Genomic DNA, 22,162 nt, shown 5'->3' on the forward strand with positions numbered 1-22,162 from the left:
CAGCCAGCACTGGGAGAGCTGGAGGAGAGGTCATCCCTCTGGGGCACGGGCTGACCTTTTTGGGTACATCGGGGTGCTGGGCATTACTGTTGGTCTTCAGAGGGTATGAGGAAGACCCTGTGTCCCCCCATCCTAGGGATAGCCGTGGGGTAGGGATGCTCTGTGGTATCCACTGGCTCCACGTCCCCAGTTCCAGCTGGTGGAGAGAAACAGCCCAGCAACCTGGCTGGTAGCAGGTACTGCGGGTGAGCCTTCGGCCTCTCCTCCCTTCCTCCTCTGCTAGGAGCCTCTGTGGGGAGAGCTCTGCTGGGTGCTGGTCCCCTCCAGCCAGCCCCACGGTGATGGGCAGGGTGAGGGCATCATCCCGAGCTCAGCTGGACCCAGGCAGCCCAAGCCAGCACATCGTGCCCATGTTGGTTTGCTTTCTGGGAACACTGAGGTGCTGGGGGGGAGGACCTGAAACCATTTTTTGACCCTGAGCAGGAAAGCAAGTGCTTCGGCCCACATCATGCTCCGCACAGCCGGTGCAGAGGGATGCCTGGGACAGGGATCCCTCCAGGCTCTCCCCTCTGTCTGCAGGGGAAACCCACACCAGCTGTGGTCTGCTGGGGCCATACAGCCCTTCTGCGGGGCAAAGAGACACGGTGAGTTGGAGCGAGTCCAGAGGAGGCCATGAAGATGCTCAGAGGGCTGGAGCCCCTCTGCTCTGGAGACAGGCTGAGAGAGCTGGGGCTGTTCAGCCTGGAGAAGAGAAGGCTCCAGGGAGACCTTCTAGCACCTTCCAGCACCTGAAGAGGGTACAGGAAAGCTGGAGAAGGGCTTTTTACAAGGGCATGGAGTGACAGGACGAGGGGGAATGGTTTTAAACTGAGAGAGGGGAGATTGAGATGAGATCTGAGGAAGCAATTCTTTGGTGTGAGGGTGGTGAGACCCTGGCCCAGGTTGCCCAGAGCAGCTGTGGCTGCCCCCTCCCTGGCAGTGTTCAAGGCCAGGTTGGATGGGGCTTGGAGCAACCTGGTCTGGTGGAAGGTGTCCCTGCCCATGGCAGGGGGTTGGAACTAGATGGTCTTTAGGGTCCCTTCCAATCCAAACTGTTCTGTGACTCCTTCTGTACCAGCCCTACCATGCTTACACCCAGTCATGCAGCAGCTCTAGAAGCTCATGGGGGGATTTGTGAAGGTCTCTCGGAAAATCATGCTCCATAAATACCTTTTTACCTCAGGGGCTTTTGCAGCGCTGGGTTTGCTGGCTGCTGTGGCTGCAGGTACTTGGGGATGCCTCAAGCCTGGGGACCGGCTGTCCCTCTGGATGCTGGCACCATCAAGCTGACATTGCACCAACAGGCTCTCATGGTCTTGGACACTAACCCAAGACTGGGGGGATGCAGGAGGGGATGGGCACCCCCAGGCTCATGGACACTGACATCAGAGCGGTGCCACTGGGGTGGCCGAGCCCCGGGTTGGGTTTCACCCACTGACGGCTATTTTCAGGCCTGCAAATCTGATGGGTGATAACGCTTGTGACTCTGTGGGGGGGGTAAAGTCATCCTCTGAGCAATGGGTCCTTCCTCAGCCGGGCCGTGCTGCTTGCTGGTTTAGGATCTAACTAATATACCCTTATTTTCTGTTACTTGCTCCACACAACCCCTCTTCCAGCATCCTGCGTGGGGACGGCTCCTTGTTTACCCCTTGCACGGGGGGGTTTACTGCTCAAATCAGCCCGTAGCATCCTACCACGTGGCGATCGGTCCCTGCTCCCTACCCAGAACCCCAAAAAGCAAACACGTTGGGCTGCTTCTGAGTTAGTTTTGCATTTACAGCAGTGCATCCACACTGGTGGAGCAACTAACGCCTTGGTTTTGCAGCCTACACGTTGTGACTCCCGCAGGGCAGGGAGCCAGAGGGATGCAGGGAGGCTCCGGACAGCCGCCGTGCTGGGAAGGAGAAGGTTTTGGCCGTGGGGATCCCTTGTTCTGTGGCAGGATGAACGCTCTGGGTGATTTCCCCCACATCCTGCCCCTGGGCTTGGCTTGGAGCAAACCTGCCTCAGGTGCTGGGAGGAAAATAGATTGCCCCATTATCAGTATTTTCTCCCACGTCTTAAATACAATGGACCTGGCAGGAGAGGGGCCCCTGGGTGCTGCTCACCCACACCTGATGGGTGCAGGTGAGCGGTGCAGCCATGGCCTCCCGGGGAGCACCCGTGGGACTGTTTTTCCCAGGGGACCAACCCCACGGCTGTCCCCAGACCCCGCGGTGAGTGCGACCTGGGGCTTGCGGGTGAGACCTCGGGGTGGGTCTGTGTGTGCCGGGGCTGGCCCGGGGGCTTGGGGCGATGCTGGCCGGGGATGTGTGCTGGGGTGCCTGTTGTGCTTGGTGAGGGGGAATCTGGGGGCCGAGTGGCTGGGAAGGTTGTGCTCGGGGTCCTAAATGGACAGATAAAAACTGTTGTGGAGGTTCAAACCGCTCTGTCTGCGGCAGTGAGGTGGGGGAGGCAAAGAGCTGGTCTTGGAGCGCTTCGGAAGCTGATAACACAGCGATTACCCCAGCGGGAGCTGCTGCCTGGTCCCTGTCGAGGTGCAGCCCCAGAACATCCTTCCAGGGCTTCCCCTGCACTGCTGGAGATGGCCAACCCCCCTCTCTAAACGCCTGGAGTCTGATAAAAACGGCCTGTAAATCAGTGCACCTTTTCCGACCACCCCCTCCTTGTTCCCACGAAGCCAGTTGACGCGCAGGGATGGATCCTGCTTCTCCCCCAGCCCGAGCTGGGGGTGTAAACCCACAACTGCGGGTTTAAAGGCAGAACCCCTGAACTGCCCCGATGCCTCTGCCGCAAGGCAGCTGCTCAAAAGGCTTTCTCGGGGAGAATGGCTGGTAAAACGGCCCCGGTGGGGAGCAACGGAGACTGACTCCGGCTTTGGAAGAGGAAAACACCGGGTTAAATTGCTCAGGGGGCACATGGGAGAATGTTCCTGCTCTTGAGAGCAGTCGCCTTGGGATGGGAAAGGCTCGTGTGAAGCACAGCAGGGACTTGATCTATAGGTGTTGACAGCAAGCAGGGGGGGATGTTTTTAAAACCGTTTTTGTTTTACAAGGTTTGGGTTCCTTGGGGTTGACTTGAGGCTTCTGGGCAAGAGAGCCACGTCCGTGCCGGTGCAACATGCAGGTCAAGTGCATCCCTCCCTGCTCGGGGCTGGAGGGTTCTCACCTGGGCTTGAAGTGTATTAAATTTAAAGAAGGAAATTGTTTCTGCACCGGCTGAGCTGGGGAAGCTCAGGGGCTTTGCAGCAGCCAAACCTGATGCTGAATCAAGTGCAGCTCTCCCATCACTGGTCACGTGCTGGATAGGCAGATTGGAGGGGACAGGAGACAACAGGGTCCCTGGTGATGATTTAATCTCAGATCATTGGTTTAATTAATGCAGCAGCCCTCGGATGTATCCGAACCGTCCGGGCACACCTGACCTTGCAGCATGCAGGGGCTGAAGCCGTGCCGAGGAGCCTGCACGCGCCTTTCTGCTCTCCCTCACTTTCTACCTGAGAAAAATCAATGCAAAACCCTTCAAGATGCCCGGAAAGACCCGTTATCTCCCGATCGAGCTGGGGAGGTGAAGTTCAAACAAACCCCCGCTGCAGCGTCAAGGACGAGAGCTCCTTGCCTGCTCTTCTGGGGGTGGGTTATAAGAGCAACTCCTTCCTCAGAGACATCTATAATTCCTTTGGTTTAAGGCAAGAAGAGCATTGCTTGTCCTGGCTGTGGTGTGGAAACAGCCTTCTCCCTGGGTCTGCGACTTGTTCTGCTTTGGAAAAAGCATTTTGCAGAGGGGAAGGTCCCGATCCCCCATGCTCGCGTCCCTGGGAAGCGGGGGACAACCCACTGCAGCCTGTTTCTGCAGCAGTGAGGGTGTGCTGGGCTTTCTCCTTCTAATTTTTCCCATTAGTTGGGTGTTTTGAACCCAAATCTCTTGCTTGCTCTCATCCTTGCCTTCCCTCCTCCCAATCCCACCAGTTGCTCCAAGGAAGAGACAGACCCTAAACCACTAAATGCCCCCAAATTAGCTGAAAGCTGCAGCCTGTGCGGTTAGGCAGGCACGGAGCAGCTCCCACCTGGGGAGGTTAAAAGTTATTGAATAACCAAACGCCTCTGTCAGTGCCGGGGACTCTGCGGCTGCGCTGGCGCCGGGTGCCCTGCGGGGACTCTGGTCCCCAAAACCACAAGTAATTCCCCCCGCCCCATCCCAGTACAGGGGAGCCCAAGGGGATGCCCTGGCCAGGGTGATGGGAAGAGCGGGTCCTGCGAGAGCTGCATGGTGCTGGGCATGGCCTGGGGAGGGGACGAGGATGCCGCTGGGCCCCGGCGAGGGCGAATGCCACCGTGGGAAAGCTGGCTGGGGCCGCGCAGCCGGCTCGGCACCGCGCACGCAGCCCTCCCGCTGCTCCCCCGGCTCCACCGCAAGCAAAGCCCTTTCTCCCCGCTGCTCAGCTCCTCTCTCCCGTCGGCTCCCACCAGCCCCTCGCCTCTCGGACGGCTCCGGAGCCATGGAGTCGGTGGGTGCCTTTTGTTTGCTCTTTCTTTTGGGGCTGGAATCCCACAAGCCGGGGCGGGGGGGAGCGGGGCCTCAGCCAAGCGGCATCTGCGGTGGGGGCGAGTGGGGCGCGATGCCCGGCTCTCTCCGGGCACGAGTGAGGCTGGGGATGGCGGGGGCATGGGGCAGTCTGCCTGCAGGGTGGCTGAGGGGAGACTCAGGGTGTGTGGCTGCGGGGGGGTGTGAATGTCTTTGGCTCCCACCCAGCTGGGAGGTTTCCAGGTGTGGGAGCACCGTGATTTATTTGGAGTGGGGTCATGGGGGTCGGGTCTCCCCCACCTCCCCATCCCCTGCTGCTCCCTCAGCCTGGGAGTCGTGAGGGGATCACGTCTGGTCTCCAACCCTCCGGCTGCTTCACTTGTTACACCCTTGGGTGCCAGCTTGGCCTTTGCAGGGTAGGCTGGGGGCCGGCACTGCCCTCAGCATCACTTTGGCTGGAGCAGGATGGTGGCAGGTCCATGGGCCGGGGTCCGCAGGACTGTTTGATGCACTGGAAGCCTTAAAGATCCCTCCCACATGCATCTTGCTGCTCTTTGGAGACCTTCAGCTTCTCCTCTGTGCCAGGGGCTGCTCCGCCTTGATTAACCACAGCAAATTTTCAGCACGCGTTTGCATCAGTGAAGTGATGTGGGGCACAGAGGGGTGGCTGTGGGGTGTCTGGGGAAGGGAGGAAGCAACGCAGCCAGAGGGGAGGGGAGGCACCTCCAGCTCCTTCCTCTGGCAAGGACTTCATCCCGCGAGCTGCGTCGGCACGCAGCTGCTCCGGCTTCCTGGGAAGTCCTATTGATGCCAAAGCAATCCTGGGTGGGAGGGGGGGATGACTAAAGTTATCTGCGGCTGCAGATGCGGGGTCCTTAGCCTCCCCAACCCCCCCGCCTTCTCCTTGGGTTTTGGGGAGGCGTTGGGAGACGGTGATGAAAAGCTGGAGCCGCCGTCCATCTGCTTCTGACAACCTGAGCGCTCGCTGGCAGCTTCTGAATTCAGAGCGTTGAATTCCTCAATAATTAGAGGGTTTTTTGCAAGAAAAAAAAAACCCATCTGGGCTTTTTCATTCTGGGAATGAAAAGCCAAGGTGGGTGTGGGAGGGGGGCAGGTGGATTTTTAGCCTTAGCAACCCCAATCTTGAAATATTACATCAGTGCCAAAGAGGTGTAATTAAGTAGGAAACAAATGAGCCCAGCTAATCTGGTTTGCTTGTTTGAGCTTAGCGGAGTGCAGAAAACAAACAGAGGCTGAAGGATGAATGAGACTTTTTAAAATTTGGGGGGGTTTTAAAGGGTTTTTCTTTCGCTGAGCCCCGAGGGGGGTGTTGGGATGTGGGTCAGGAAACTCGGCCGCTCTCCCCCGCGGCTCAGAGGCCACTGGCCCGCGGCAGCCGAGGCTGCGTGCCGCCGCTTGCCCGTTTCTTGCTTTAATTGGCTGCTTTGCCAAGCCGGCTCCCTTGGATGCCTTCCCAGAGGGATGGGGCTGGATCTCCGCGGTCCCCGGGGACATCAAACCCCTGGCCCTGCGGGTCGCCGTGCAAGTGCCCTTTGGTGCCGCATCTCTCCCTCAGCAGCAGCCCCAGGAGCTTCCGTGTGTCCTCGGGAGGATGAGCCCCTGCCCCACGTTATCTCTTGGCATCAGTGTTTCCGTTGCCACGGCGCAGAGAACCGACGTTGTCGGTGCATCCTTGGGGACCCCACAGCATCCCTCCTGCTGCCCCCCCAGCCATCCCAAGAAGGACAGGAGGACACATCCCCAGTGGTGAAGCCACCGACAAGGGCAGCGTTTTGCAGCCCTTTAAACACCCCGAAGGGCTTCGGCGGCTTGGCCAGAGCAGACCTCACCACGGCTCCTCGCTGCCTGGCTGTGCCCCAGCTGCCTGCGACTCCCCCCTGCCCGCACCGAGCCCGCCGGTGTGGGCTCATAGGGCTACCGGCTGCCTTCAGCCGGCCGCAGCGGGCAGGAGGGCTGGCTGGTTTGTTTTCTCCCTGCACTAGAATGCTTTTGGGCTCCAGCAGCGGCACGAGGTGCCAGGAGCAGATGGCAGCCATCGGCCGGGCTTTCGTTCAAACCCCCGTGGCTCCTGGCACCGCGCTGGGCAGCGGCTCCTGGTAACCCCCTCGCTCCCACACCACTCTCCAGGGAAAGAGCTGGGGTTTTTTGCCTCTTCTTTGAGCACGTTGCATCTAAGACCTGTCCCCGACCTGCTGCTGAGCTTCCTCAGGCTGGAGCACTTCTGCTATGGAGACAGGCTGAGAGAGTTGGAGCTGTTCAGCCTGGAGAAGAGAAGGCTCCGGGGAGACCTTCTAGCACCTTCCAGTGCCTGAAGGGGCTACAGGAAAGCTGGAGAAGGGCTTTTTACAAGGGCATGGAGTGATAAGACAAGGGGGAACAGTTTTAAACTGAAAGAGGGGAGATTGAGATTAGATATTAGGAAGAAATTCTTTGCTGTGAGGGTGGTGTGACACTGGCCCAGGTTGCCCAGAGAAGCTGTGGCTGCCCCCTCCCTGGCAGTGTTCAAGGGCAGGTTGGATGGGGCTTGGAGCAACCTGGTGTGGTGGAAGGTGTCCCTGCCTGTGGCAGGGGGTTGGAACTAGATGACCTTTAAGGTCCCTTCCAACCCAAACCTGTCTGTGATTCCCTCTGTGGTTTCTTCTGCCCATCAGCCAGTGTCAGCAAAGACCCTGTTCCCCCAACACCGTCTGTCCAAACCTTCCAGAAATGGTTTTAAAACCAGAGGAAACAGGCAACTCGCTTGGCCCCAGGGAGGGCAGGGCACCTCCATGGGGAGGAGCAGGGGTTGGCTGGGTGGGAGCAGGGCATGCGGGCTCCCGGGGGGCTGTTGGCAAGTGGGATCACCCGGGGATGGTGGGGCTGGCCGCTGCTGTGCTGGTGCTGAGGTCCTCCCTGACCCTGGGTACATCTTCCCGGGCTGCACAGTGACCCCAAAATAATGCACGTCAGAGGGGATGCTCCCAGTGAGCCCCAAAATGTCTCATGGCAGAGGGGATGCTCCTGGTGCACTGGCGTTGTCTCTCCTGGTCAGCCGCCCCCCAAACCACCCCGGTGCTTCCTTTGCACCCTCTCCCTTGGCCCTGCACCTCCGGGCTGGTTCAAGCCTCCTCACCGGGGTCACATCCCCACTGCTGTCTCTGCTGGTCCCCCCCGTCCCCGCAGCGGCAGGACGCTGAGCCCGCTGCGCACGCATCCAGCTCTCCCTCGCGTGCCCCGCAGCCCTGCCCTGCCTCCCCCGCCAGCCACATCGCATCTCCTGCCCCCGGAGGGGCTGGGAAATTGGGAAACGGCCAAAATGAAACAAGTTTTCCCTTCCCCTCCTGGGTGACAATTTCAACCCCGCAGGAGCTTGGTGGCTGTCAGCCGGCTCCTGCATCCACACCGGCCCCCAGCAGCTGCCCCGGAGGGGACCACCAGCCCCTGCCTCCTGTCAGAACTAGCACAAGCATTCACTGTATTATTATTATTATTAATTATTAGCATTTTATTTTTCAAAACTTCATTTTTTCTCTGTGAGGAAAAGGCTGGTGCTATTTATTCACAGGCGTTGCAGTCGGCTGCGTGGTTTCAGCAGCGTTGTGGCTCTCTCCAAGTAATGAGAGCGTCTCTGGAAGAGAAAATTGAGCAACTCAGTAGCAGGCAGCGTCTTCCTCACCGAGCGAGGGTGTTTATCCTCCTCGTGTTGTTTCAGATGAATAAATTTGCCAGACAGCAATGATATTAGCCTCGTCTCAAAGAGTTTATCAATTTGCAGTTGTCTCTTCGATGATAGTTTTTTATTGAACTGTCTGAGATGATTTCCAAAGAGAGGACTGCAATTTAAACTATTAAGTAATTTGGGAGAGCAATTAGTGTTAATCTGGAAACTCCCTGTGTTGCTCCCGAATAAATCAACCTCTCCGTGAGAGCCATGCTGAAAGAGCCGGGGCTGATTGATGTAAAAGGGGGAGCTTTCGGCCAGGAAAACAACAAGGAGCAAGTTTCTTGTCTGAAAAACTTTAATATTTTAATAGGATGGTGCTGGGGTTCAGTGGGTGTCGGGGACTCGTGGGAGGCTGGCTTTGCTCCTGGGGGCTGCCAGGGTGTCCCTCCGTGCATCCTCATCTCCGAAATGCTTCTCCACCAGCAGCCGTACGCAGCCCTGCGGTGCTCCTCGGAAAGGTCTCCGTTCGACCCGGCGCTGGGGTTTTGCTGTGGGCCTCGTCTCTCCCGGGGAGATGGAGGAGGGAGGGCAGGGGTGGGGGACAGGGAGGTGAGGAAGGGCAAAGCAGACCCCAGCTTCCTCCGTTGCTGCACGTTCCCATGGGATTGGACCTGGCTCGTGTCTGCGCAGAGCGCAGCGTTGCGTGTCGGGTACTAGAAACGCTGCGTGGTCCCGTCAGGTGGAGCTGGTGAAGGTGAAGCCTCTTCCTCTTCTTGTTCTCTGTTGGCTTTTGCTCAAAACCAACCAGCAGAACTAAGTGTGAGGTCTCCAAACTGAGCAATCTCTGTGCTCTGCCTTGCACCCTGCCTCCTCTGCCTGCACCATGTGCATCCTTGCCCAAGGCAGGGCCAGAGGTGGTTGCTCAGGGCCGTGACCCAGCCAAGTCTCAGATAACTCCAAGGATGAAAATATCTGTTTGACCACCATTGTGGGGAACATTTTTCCCCCCTAATACTAAGTCAGAATTTCGCATGTTCCAACTTGTACCACTGCATCTCATCCTGCCTCTGGTGACCTCTGGTTGTCTTCTCCCCAGCTTCCATTTAGGTGGTTGCAGACAGCCATTAGGTCTCTTCTTCCCCTTCTCTTCTTTGGGGAGAAGGAACCCAGCTCCTGCAGCCTCCCCTTGTGCATTGCGTGCTCCTGCTCCAGTCCTTGATCAGGTTGGTGGTCTCTGCTGGACTTCCTCCAGTGTGTCCATGTCTGTCTTAACCTGGGGAGCCCTGAACTGGATACCATCCAGACCTGCAAGTACCAAATAGAGGGGAATAATACAACCCAGGGAAGCAGTTGGCTTTGACCAAGCTGAACCGTGGTTCTTCTGGTCCACCAGGATCTTGTCCACCAGGATCCTTTTCTCCAAAGCTGCTTGCCAGCCGTTTGGACCCATCCTGTCCTGTTACTTGGGGTTATCCTGTTCCAAGGGCAGGACTTGCTGTTTACCTTTGAATTCCCCGAGGTTCTGCTGGGCTGTTTCTCCAGCCCATCATGGTCCCTCTTGAGAGCAGCCCTGCCTTCCAGCACGTCAACTATTCCCTCCTATCTGGTATCATCTGAAAATGAGTTGAGAGTGCACCCTCTCCCCAATTTATCTGCTTATCCACAGTTTGGCCACAAGGATGCTACAGGAGACTCTGTCAAAGGCCTTGCTAAAGTGAACTTATACAGCTTGCACTGCTCTGCCCTGGTCCACAAAGCCAATCATCTCACCCTGGGAGGTGATCAGGTCCGTTGGCCACAATTTACGCCTGATAAATCCCTCCTGGCAGTTCCCAATGACTTTATTGTCCATCATGGATGGAAACAGCTTCCAGGAGGATTTGCTCCACCACCTTCTCAGGCAAGCTGAGCAGCCTGTGGTTCCCTAGATCGTCCTGGCTGGACGATGGGTGACATTTGCCTTTTTCCTGTCCTCAGGAAACTCCTCTGATCCCCACTACCATTCAGTGACAGAAGCAGCCTTGGGCGAGGGCAGAGCCAGAGGGGTGAAGGCAGCCCTGGCAGAGAAGAGAGGACATCACAGCCCTTCTCTCCCCCACCTTGCCTTTCTCCTCAAGGTCATCCCAAGGAAGATACTTCTGTTTGCAGGGAGCATGACGGCACCTTGGGAACAGCATCTTGGAGAGCCTCCAGTTGCTTCTGTTTGGAGCTATTGCTGTTTTCTGGTGGCTGCTGGTTCCCCATTCAAATACCTTCGTAATCCACTAAGGGACCTCACATCTCCCTTTCTTTCTTCTTTTTTTCTTGGTCTAAAACAATTAGCTTGGCTCAAGCCCTCTGCAATGCATCAATTAATACAAGCTGCGGCAGTAAATTAAAGGGAAACAGGAACAACTATGCTGGGATTAGGTCACTGAAACTATAAACTTTGGAACAAATCAGATTTCCTTGGGAAGGGAAATGGACAGCGGTGATATGTCAAGTCGTGAGATGAGACAGGCTCAGAGCAACTTTCCAGAATCTCCTGACTTGGCCGCTGGATGCCAAAACTTCTTCCCTAGGGAAAGTTTTGGGTTGCCAGACCCTGTTGCTGCTGATAAACACATGGATGGCCAAACAAACAAACAAGAAGAGAGAGAAAATGGAAAAGAGGGTGGGGGGAAGCTGCGGGGCCACTTCGGGCAGTGTATGGTGTGTAGTTGTGTCAAGAGTTGCTGTTAGCCAGGTCAAGCCCCGTATCCCCTCCTCTGCAGTGGCTGATGCTCTTGGGTGTTGTACGTGGCTCTGCTGGAAGGGCAGATTTGTTCATCCCCAGCTCACCAAGTAACATTTCCATCCTGCACCGCAGCGATAGGGAGCAATGCTGGGAAGGGTGACAGTGCTCAGGGGTGGCTGCAGAAGGGCCAGAGGAAGGCAGGGCACTCGCACCTCTGTGCCAGCTCAGTCTGCAGCCAAAAGGGGCTAAAAAATCCTTCCAAAAGCCAGGGCGAGTGGTACAATGGCAATTTCTGCACCAAGGGAGTGAGAGCATCCTTGCCCTGGTGCTCCAGCTTCCCCTGCCCATCCTCTGCACCTCGCTGCCAGTACCAGGACAGACAGACTGCCAGACAGAGGTTATCTGTCATCCCCTCCCTAGGGAGGATCCACTCATGTTCCCAATGACCTGAGGTCGGTGGAAGGCTGGGAGCGGGGTTTACACCCTCCTGGGGCGCTCTCGCCAGCAGGGATGATTACAGCCTGCGTGTTCTCATTAGCCGCATAAACGCCTCGTCCCTTTTGGCCTCTTACTCGGATCTTGGCTTCAGTGTGATGCTGCAAACTGAATTACACGCTGCATGCATGAGCAAAACTTTTCCTACTCTCGGCTCTGCATCCTCCCTCCCTTCTCTCTTCCCACAGCTTCTGTCTTCACCCCATGCTTTGTTCCCCAGGCTGGTCGTGCAAAACCCATGAGGTCCCCACTGCCTTCATGGGAACATCCCTCTCACCCTACGACTGCAAACCTCCGCTTGTTGCTGTTACCTGAACGCTGGGCTGACCTCCAGCACTTAACCCCTGCCCACGTAGCTTCGTTAGCAGCAGTGTGAAGGCCACCGCATCCCTTCACCTGCAGACGAAAGTCTTGCTAATGATGGAAACATCTGCTAGTGGAACTGGAACAGCGTGGGAGCTGCGGGGACAGGGCTGCAGTGCTCGCTCTTGAAAAAACAACCCTACGTGGCCGTTTATCTCCTCCAGCACTAATGATGTTTCTCAGCCACCCCAGCTCACTTGGAGCATCAAAGTCGAGAGCCAACACTCTGGGCTCCTTGTGTTGTCAGATAGGAGAGGCACGTCAGGAGGTGGGGCTGTGGGTGGGATCCAACACCTTCCACGACTCCCACCCCTCGCTGAAGAAGGACCATAGCAGGACTCGTCTATGGTCCCAGGGGACCACAGGGCACCTGGACATTGGCAGGACCTGCACCTTGGTGCGGGCTCTGCCATGGCAAAATCTCCCTGTGTGATGGAGCAAGGTCGAGCAGATGTGTGATGGAGTAAGGCAGTGGTGAGAGCATGGTCTTGCCAAACTTGGTTAACCAAGTTCCCTGCTTCTTGCTTTTGCTTAACCCAAAGCTGTGCCGCCTCTCTCTGCTCTAAGGGAAGGCAAACCAGGCAAATCCTGCCCGTGTTTTGCACGCCTCCTTTCCAAGGTATCACCTGGAAGGATGCCATTGAGACAGTTCCCGTCGTCGTCTTCATCAGTTGTTGTAGGCAGAAGTATTTTGCAACAGCTCCTGCTGTGCCAAGCACGCAGCCAGCTCCAGGCTGGGTTGGAAAAGCTGGCTTTGCCATCCTCAGCCTGATGTCTCTGCCAGCTGCTGCTGGGACAGCATTTGCTCTCTCTCCATGTATAAACCAGCGCGATAATGAAAGGCTGGGAGCAGATGTGTGGCAAGAGGCAGATGTTCACCCCCGTGAAGTCACAGAGGTGGTTTCATATATGGTGCTGCACCCAATTTATTGCCCTTTCCCCACCTCTTCCTTGTAATGGGACGGGGATGGGAGAAACAACAAGATTTCAGCATCACTGAAGGCAAAACCTGGTCTTGGTTGTTCTGGTGGCCCCATATAACTTGGCTTCTTTCTTGATCTTCTCCTCCTCTGAATTATTTTTTTCTAAGCCCTCCTACCCTCTTAACAATAGAGACCTGGTCCTAGAAAACATGTTACCATGCAATGTGCTGCCAACCAAAACCCTCCATGTTCATGTAGACTCCAAGGCTGATGTCAGGAGGACCCTCAACCAACTTGCATGAGCATCTCAGTTCTGGTTTGGGTGCAGCAGACAGTGTCTGTCCTATTTAATGCTGTGGCAGAACTTGCATTACTCTCACTTGAGTTTCTGAAGTTAATATCCCCAGTCCCCTCGTGGGAACCAACATGCGCCATTGAGTAAGGATGAACCATCAGGTTGGAAGAGGCCAAGAGAGCAAAGCAAAGTGGGATTTGTAGCTGGAGAGCCTGGGATAACATCTGCTGAAACCTCTGCCAGCAGCGCTCACCTTCACACCAACGAAGCCTCAGCCTTTGGCTCCCCTCAATCTTTCCTTCTCCTTGTCCACCTGCATCTTGGATGTCTGCGGCTGCTTGGGGTTTTCTGGGGCCCTCGAGGCTGTTGTGGGGAGTGGAGATGACTGCAGCGAGATCGGGAGGTTCAGACACTGGCTAATCCTGTTAGGAAGGCAGTGGTTATTGCAGGGCTTCCAGTGGGACCTGCTAAATGAACTGTAATTCTGTAATGAGATTTCCTTTTCCCGGCCAGACTAAATGTTCTTGGCCACTGGGAATAAAAGGTCGGGGGGAAAGAAAAAAATAAAGAGAGAGAAAGAAAGAGGGAAGGGGGAAGCCTGTCTCAGGCTCCGTCCGTCTTGGTTGTATGGAAGATTTGAAGAGCTCTCAGATGATCCTGGTTATACAGCTCACTTCTGCGCCCCATGAGCGCAGCTCAGGGCGATAGGCTGCCCTGTCCTCCTCTGCAGGGGGTTGATAGGACCCTGAGAGCATGAAAAACACATTTGAGGTTGTGATATCACTCCAAAATTCAGAGAAGGTGAGAGAGACTTCTTTAGGAACCAGCAGGATGCTGGAGAGGGAAGGGGAAACAGGCTGCAAGGAGAAAACATACCCTAGAAAGACAGGGATTTCTTTGTAGGAAAGCTGAATTACACCAAGAAACATCCACGGTGTGTTTGATTGTGACTTCTAGCTGCAACGGGGAGAAAACAGCAGCCTCCTGCTCTGCCCCAGGAGGTCCCTGGGGTACGATTGCAGGCAGAGTCTGCAGGGGAGGGATGCTTTGGTCCTGGTTCGGCAGTGGGACCCCCTGTGGCTGCGGCCCCAGTGCTTTGGCTGGGGTGAAGTCAGGGTAGAGATGACTTTGACCCCTGGTCTTTGCAAACAGTGGGGGTTTTTAGGTGAAAACCCACGGCGGAGGCTGGCATTAGCTCCAAGACCATCCGCTGCTCGTGCTGGACCGTTGGCCCCGTGCTCTGCCGGCCATGGATGGGGACGGCTGCTCACCTCGGGGCAGCAAGGGCATGTCCCCAGCCCAGCAGGGACAGCTGCATCAAACCCCTCCTCGCCTGGGGACTGCACCCCACAAATCCATGAGACAACGTGTTTCTGATTCACACAGCTCCTCTCGCTCCTGGCGAGGGGCTCCGGGGAGCACCGGCATCACTCCTTGCTCCCCGACAAGGCAGGAGTCCCAGGTGCTGAGCCCGGAGGGGTGGCATTGCTGGCAGGAGTGGCATTTGGGTCACACAGGGGACACTCCTGGGTACAGAGCTGGTGCCACCTCGGTCTCAGGGTCAGCCCCAGTGCAATCGCAGCCTCTGCTGAGGCCACATCCCTCCCCTCCTCCTCCATCAGCTTGCAGGTGTTCCCAGACGTCCCAAAGTGGCCTCGTGTCACCTGGGGAGGACAAGCCACCTCCCTGGGGAAGGGCTGGGCTCTCTGCTCCAGTGCTTGCCCCACTGTGGTCTCTCTGCTGGGGAGCAGTTTGGGGCTGGGAACTTTTGATGCAGCCCACAGAGCAGGGAGAGGTCTGGGACTTGGTGTTTCACAACAGCTCTTTTGCTTGATCTTGATCTCACTTGGGTTTTTTTTCTTTTCTTTCTGGTCTTTCTTTTTGAGTGTCTGACTCTCTGATTTATTTCTGTCTAAATGGCAAAAGCAGCTTTGGGTTTGCCAAGTCCCAGGCTGGGTTTCTCCAGCTGTGGCTGGTGCTTTGGGGTGTTTTCCAGCCTTCCCCTGCTCCAGGGATTGCTGATGGTCCTTCAACCTCGCAGTGGAAGCCCAGAGCCCGGTCTCTCATCTGGCAGGCAGGTGAGGAAAAAGAAAAGTGCTTTGATTTTTTTTTTTTTTTTTTGCTTTGAAATGTAGTCCCAGGGGTGCTGCAAACTGACCCTGGCCTCTTCTGTGCCTCAGTTTCCCCATATGTAAAATGGGGATTGGTGAGAGGAGTGGTTGTTTTCCAGAGTTTCATGGGGTAGTGGTTCACAGGTCCAAAGTGGCCTCTTTATTTGTTAGCCTGTTTTTCCTGTTTACTGTGTTTTTAGCCTCAAAGCTCTCCCTCGGGCTGCGTGGATGGGTGCCTCCAGCTCCTAACTCAGAGCCTGTTTCCAGGCCATCAGCTGCTCTCGCTGCAAACACCCTGAAATGAGGACGGGAAAATAACATTGCTAAAAAATAAAATTGAAATGGGAGTGTTTTGGATGCCAGCTCTCCTGGTACCTTCTGAGCACCTCTCCTGCCTCCTGGCCCACAACCATTCGATACTGGCCTCAGCAGGGCAGAAAATGTTGCTGGGCTGCAGATGGATGCTGGGGCTGGGTCTGTCCTGCTCCACTAGCCATGGGGCTTGGCTGGCATGAGGGCAAAGCCCGTGGGTCTCCATCCTCCTGCCTGGGCTCTTCTCCAGTATTTAGTGGTGAGGTGAGAGGAGGATTCAACCCATCTGACACGCAGTGGTGGCAGCCTTGTCTGGGGACACTTGATGAAGTCCAGAGGAGTTGCAGCCATCACCCAACTTCCATCACCAAAAGGCTTCTGCCAGTGGCCTGATGGCCAAGGGACCATCTCCTGTGCTGAAGTGGCCATCGAAGAAGCCCAAGGGTGATGGCAGTGCTTCTCCTGCTGGGACCTCGCTTCCCCTGCTTTGGGGGCAAGGTGGGACCCATCACCCGCAGGTCCAGAGCTGGGCTGGGAGCAGAAGGTCAAGCAGATGGAGCTGGAGAGCTGCAGAGCTCTCCAGCCATGACCCCTGGGCTGGCAGACGGATTACCAACCAGCCCTGCACAAAGCTTTACGGAAAGGCGAGGGTATCTGCAAGCTCGTTAGGTAAAGCCCAAAAGTGCACAGCTACGGCTGATGTAGGCAAAACCCCGGGTCAGATGTTAATGTCGCAGCAATCAATTTAATCCAGATTTAACCGAGACATCTCGTAAGAGCCGAAGCGTGTTAAGATGCAGCAGGGAACGCAGGAGCCTGGAAATAAAAGCAGTTGGGGCCCCTCCAGCGTTTTCCTGGCATGGAGAGCCAGGATTTCCCAGGATTTCACCTCCTCCCTCTATGAACTGGGCAGGATCTCGAGTCTGGGCGGTGGGACTAGGGAGGTCTGTGTGTGCCCATCAGGAAACCTTTCCTTGCCTGGGACTTAACCATGCCCAGCCTGGGAGGGTAACTCCAGCTAGAGAGTGAGGAAAACGTGTTTTAGCCCCCCCCAAAGCAGCTGGTTTGGGCTTTGTTGATAGCGATGCCACCTTTGGTGGGGTTACCATCACTTGCTGGAGGTACTGAGAAGTGGAAATCCTCCAGCTTTTCAACACAGGCACAATATCCCTTCTCCACCAGCACAAAAACACCACAAGGTTTGGGGGTTGGTTTTCGTTTTGGGGGTACCTTTGGTACCCGCTTCCTAAGGAAACAGGGTTCACCCAGCTGTGCTCTGGTTTATCCCTCTGCCTCATCCTAACAAATCCAGCTAATTTTGACCAAACTTAACGGGAGGGTTGAAACCTCAAAAATAGGATGTTTTTGTCAGTTGCATGAAAACGGGTCCCAGGTGGCTGAAATAAGCGAGGGGCTGGGATTTGGGGTGAGATCCATGCAGCATGGGTGACCTTGCAAGGAAACCTCAGGGATGTTTTCAAAGTCTCTGTCAACCTTTTTAGAGCTGATGTCAGCCCTGCTCAGGGATCGGGTCCCAGGTGCTAACGAAGCTCTCACAGGTGACACCAGTGAGCTGCTCAGCCCCAGTTGCCTCTCTTTAGTGGGGCCAGCCCTGCTCCTAGGAGCCTGAAGCCAGAGGGGCTGCGTGCGAGCCAGGATTCGGCCATGGGGAGCCTCTTGCAGCCTGGAGGTAGGTGACTCATGGAGGCTGAGCTGTGTCTGGAGGTAGCCAAAAAGCTGTAAATTGCTTTTTTTATATATAAAAAAAGCTGTGAACTCAGGGCCTGGCATGTTCAAACCTGCTGCTGGGGCTTCGTGTTGGGCTGCTGAGCTCTCCTGGTCGTGCTGGTGTTTGTCAGCTCGAAGCGAAGGGGTTTGTGGAAAGATTTGTGGAAGGGTTTGCTTTGTCGTGGTTTAACTAGAAGCTGTTGTAATACCTTCAAATTACAGCAGCATTTCAATATCCCATTAAAGTCCTTCCAGAAATAAATCTAAATTCCTGGCATAGCTTCTGCAAACTTCTCCCCAGCCGGCTGAGCGCCGTCTTTCTTTTGTTCGGTTTGTGGAAGAAAAGGAGGGGGGAACCCCCCCCAGCTCTGTTTCTCGACTTGTTGGTTTTCTCCCTTTTTTTGGGGAGCCGCTGACTCACACGTTTGGGCTGGGAGAGATCCTGGGTCGCTGTTTGGCCGTGGCCAAATGATGCCGATTCAGAGGTGGGTGACCAACATCTTTGTGTCCCCCTATGCTTGTGCATCCCCCGAGGCTTTTTTTTTATTATTATTATTTTTTGTTGGGGCTGTGAGTAATTTGGGGGCTGGGATGAGCCTTCCACATTGTCACCTTCCCTGTGGTCTTTGCAGCTGGGGCTGTGTCTCTTTGCTGCTCCATCCAGGCTGGAAGGAGCTGAGGTCGATGCGATGGAGGGGCTGCACAGCTCCCTCCTCCTCGTGGGGTGCCCCAAAGATGCTGCTTCACTTAAATGGGTCTGGGGGGGGACCAGGGGTGCTGGAGCCTCCCTCCCCACCCATCCTACACACGAGGGGTTTGCTGGTGGGTAGTGTGATATTTCTGGTGGGTTTTTTTTCTTCTTGCTCTTTTTTAGCAATTAAGAACTCGACAGCAGCTGTTTCTCTGCTTTTGGATTTGCTTTGTGTTCTTTTTTGCACTGAATGCTTTGCAGATTTGGCTTATCAGGCTCGTCAGCCTGCTCCAAGCCCTCCGCTCTCCTCCCTGTCCCTATTTACCCAGGGCGCCGGCTGACGCAGGGCCCTTTCCTGTGTTTGTCACCACCCACCCCAAGGTCCTCCGGTGATAAGTTTTCATTTAAGATTAGAGATTTGGGTCTTTTTCGAAAGAGTCTTTAACCTACAGTCCTCTGAAATGTGTCACTTAATAGGAAAAAAAATAAGTCTCTAAATATACTGTTTAAGGTTGACACAAAAGTGATTTTTCTGGTTTGTAATTACCCCACGAACTGATCCAAAGGCTAAAAGGTACCGTTTGGGGGCCTGATCCTGCTAGAAAGGAATGGGCCTGAAATAGGGACTTGGATGGTATAAAATACTGAGAACTGGCTGGTTTTAGCTGGCTTTAACAATCTCAGTTCTGCTGATGTCAGTGTCGCTCTGCCGCTGCTGAGCATCTGCCCCCAAACTTACAGCTGCTGGGATGGCTCAGACACTTGTGTTTCAAACCAGTGTTTGCATCTGAATAACCCAGAAGTGACTCGAACCCCTTTCAGCCTGGGAAGCAAGGTCTTAAAGCAGGTTTTTCTTAATCTCTCTAAATTAGACCCTGGATTTACAAGAAGTACTTGAACTTGGGTGTGTTTGTTAGCCCTCCAAGGTGTCCTTCAAATGATAATGAAAGCAATTTTGATGGGAAGGTGGTAGGGCTTGGGCTGGAGGAAACGTGCTACTGTGGCTTTTAGAGGTAGGGGGGTTCACATTTTGAGTACAAAAAATGCAAGGAAAGACAGACAGACAGGTACTTCTCTGCCCTGTAATAGCGATGAAACATTAATTCATCCCCCTGGAATGTGCTCCCATAATTTCATTTCTTTGGTGTCTGTATGAAGCCTGAGTTTGTTGAATGCCAGAAGCCAAATACTCTTAGACTAATATCTTTTTATTAGATTTTGTGTGTGCGTGCGTGCCCACACGTACGTGTGAGAGAGACATCACCCTCTATAACCCACTTTATACCCTTGGAGGCTGTGAGATGTGCTTGGAAAGTGTCTTTCCAGCAGCATGTTTCAAACTGTAACCCCCCGTGCAGGGAGGTTTAAGACACATTTGGCTTTTGGTGGGATTTACACGTCTTGTTGGAAGGGAGGGCGGTTTCGGGGAAAAGCTGATACTGATGTTTGTGCTGGAAGACTTCACGTTGCCACATCTCTGCCCGCTAGCTGAGGACTTGCTCCTGAAAGCAGGGAGTAAAGGGTTTCCCCACAAACATGTCCTGGAGGTGGGAGCTGGCACAGGGATGTTTCTGAAAGCGAAGGCAGGCGGCAGCAGGAGTCCTTGCAGATCCCACCCGGGAGCTGCCATGTGGGCACAGGTACCTGCATTGATGCCCATAGCAAACACTTCACCTGCAGCCAACCCAGCAGCGAGTGCAAAGCTCCAGCTCAGCTGGGGACTTCCCAGGCCCTCCTGCTCTGCTCGGGGAGAGGCCAAGAGCGAAGGCTCACTGCCATCTCTAGGCAAGCACCAGCATCGGCGCTCGCTCTAAACTAGAGCACAGACAGACAATCCTGGGATTTGTCCCAAATCGCTGCAGCCTCTGTGCCAGACCCTGCTCTCAGCTGGTGTGTGTGTGTGTCTGTGTGCAGTTACACAGGCTCCGTAAGCTTTAGTATAAATATGTTTAGCCGTTTCTTTATTCCCTGGGCCATAATCCCTCGAACGCATTTCGAGTTGCGTAGAAATAGCAGCTGAATAACTCCAGTGCCGCGGCTGCCGGGGATATTGTGTGTGTGATCTGAGCCGAGGCCACGGTTTCCTAAGGATCTTAGAGAGCCGAGCATCCTGAGCGGCACGTTCCTGCCCGTGGGCTGCGAGCCCCGGCAGCAGAGCCGGCTGCCAGCCACCCACCCCTCGAGAGAAACCCGTCGCCAGCTCCTTGAACACACACCCGACCTCCTCGCTGGAGCCCACGGCTGCCGCCGGCTCCCCAAAGAGGTGGGTGAGGTTGGACGGCAGCGGGAGAGGGGAAAGAGCCCAGATTCGGGGTGCAGGGAGGGAAAGGGAACTTGGGTGAGCGTTAGCTGCTGTGTTTATATTTGGCTTCTCTAACCGCTGGGAGCATATGGGCAGAAGCAAGCAGGGCTGAGCTGATTGCAGAGGAGAGGGGGAACCGGGGAGCAGCTGTGCGAGGGGCAGGGAAGAGGCTGTTCCCTCTCCCGAGCAGATCTGGGGGATAACTTGCTTGGTAGCACCGCTTGCATTTGCTCCTGGCTGTGAGAAGGGGGGGAAGCAACTTCGGTGGATGAGGCTGGCTTGGCAGGGCTGGGTATGGGGGGGCTTCTGCAGAGCTGGGGTCTGTTCTCCAGGGCTCTCAGCTGCCCACGTAGGATGAGGCAGGATTACAGGAACATGCTCCCTATGGAGGAATCCTGTCCACAAATGCTCTTTGCTGGAGGAAGGAAGGTGCAAACACTTGCTGTCACACAGAGCTGTGTGGGAACAGGCTCGCTGGGTGCAGATGGGCTGGAGAGGGTCACGCTCCACCTTCTGCATTTGCAGACCAACATCTGTCTCATTATTAGTTGTTTATGAACCACCGAGTCTTCCTCTCCGAGCTGACTCACGGCTACAGGCTGGAGGGAAAGGCTACCTGGGGCTCCTCCCTGGCTCGGGGGGGTGCAGAGGACATGCCCAGGCCAGCAGCTCCCTCCTCACCCTGACACTTTGCTCTTGGCTTGCCTGGATTTATGGGCTTCTGCAAAGCTCCACATGATGCAAAAATGAGCATCGTCCCATTAAGATTTCTGCAGGTGAAGGAAGTGCTGCCATGCCCTGGTGAGGACGTGGCCCAGGGGTGAGCACAGCTCAGCTGGTTCTCTGAAGCTCTGGGCTGGTGGTGAGGGTTGGGATCCTGCCAGGGGTGCGGTGGTGGGCTGGGTGAGGTGTCCTGCCAAAGCTGCGTCCCCGAGTAGCACAGGGAGACCCACGTGCCTGGTTCCAGCACCCCAGCAGTCAGGGCTTTGCTTCCCCAGCATGGTTTTGCCTCCTGTAGATCTGCCTCCCTGGCAGGAGGGCTAGTGGGCAGAGAAGCAGCGAGGTGCAGGTGGCAGGAGCTCGTGTCGTGCGTCAGGGTGGCTTTGGCAGGGCAGAGTCCCCTCGAACACCACGCGAGTGCCATCACACCCATCAGCCTCGCGTGAGCCGGACCTCCAGCAGTGCTGTGCTCACCCCCCATCCAAGGGGGGCTGGTCCAGTTTCCCTGCTAATCACTAGCCCAGATGTGAGCCCTCAGAAGAGAAGGTTTTGGGCTTCTCTTAGCCTGGGCTGAAGCTGACAATTTTCAGCCTGTGACTGGGTGACAAAGCCCTTCTTTGCCAGCGTGCACCTACTCGTCCCTCCAAGGGGCAGGTTCCCCTGCCCAATGGAGTAGAGCAGATGTCGTTGGGTAGCTCATTATTAAATTAGTCCTCCTGCATTTAAACAAGCATTATTATATTTTCTTTAGCCCCAGACAGTGCCTTAAGGCTTGATGTCTGGGTAGTGTGAGGAGGGGGGAGTGTGGGGGAAGCAGCCCTAATTCTGCTGCTGCGTTTGCCTATCCTCACCCCATCACCACCTCTGCAAAACATCCCGTGTGCCGAGGGGGAACAGGGCTGCTTGGTTTCCCCTTCCCTGTGTGAAGTTTTGTGATTGAATTTCCTGCTGCGCTGCACTTTATTCGCCTGCCTCCGGAGAGGCAGTGGGGCGGGCAGGCCGAGGCTGCTCGGGGCGGCTGGCTCCCGGAGCTGCTGGGTAGCCGCGGGCTGTGCGTCTTTGCCAGGCTAAAGCCATCGCTCCGTGCTCCGGTGGGAGCTGCCTCCTGGGCTCGGGAGGCTGCGAGCGGGTGAACCTTGCACTCCTGCCCGAGAGCTCGCTTGGATTTATATAATATTATAGATATATAATTGTGTGTTTGTTGTTACCATGGGAATGCACACAATTGCAAAGCCTGGAGGCTGGTGTCAAGCCTTGGTCTGCACTGGGCCTTACTGGG

General features: G+C 55.6%; 1 protein-coding gene across 2 annotated transcripts in view; it reads left to right on the top strand.

Annotated features, from left to right (window-relative positions):
* The window catches only part of NOS1 (nitric oxide synthase 1), an 82,642-nt gene that overhangs the window by 366 nt on the left and 60,114 nt on the right, over window positions 1-22,162 (top strand). The window lies entirely within an intron of this gene.

The sequence above is a fragment of the Nyctibius grandis genome, chromosome 14, assembly GCF_013368605.1.
Source record: "Nyctibius grandis isolate bNycGra1 chromosome 14, bNycGra1.pri, whole genome shotgun sequence".
Taxonomy (NCBI): Eukaryota; Metazoa; Chordata; class Aves; order Nyctibiiformes; family Nyctibiidae; genus Nyctibius; species Nyctibius grandis.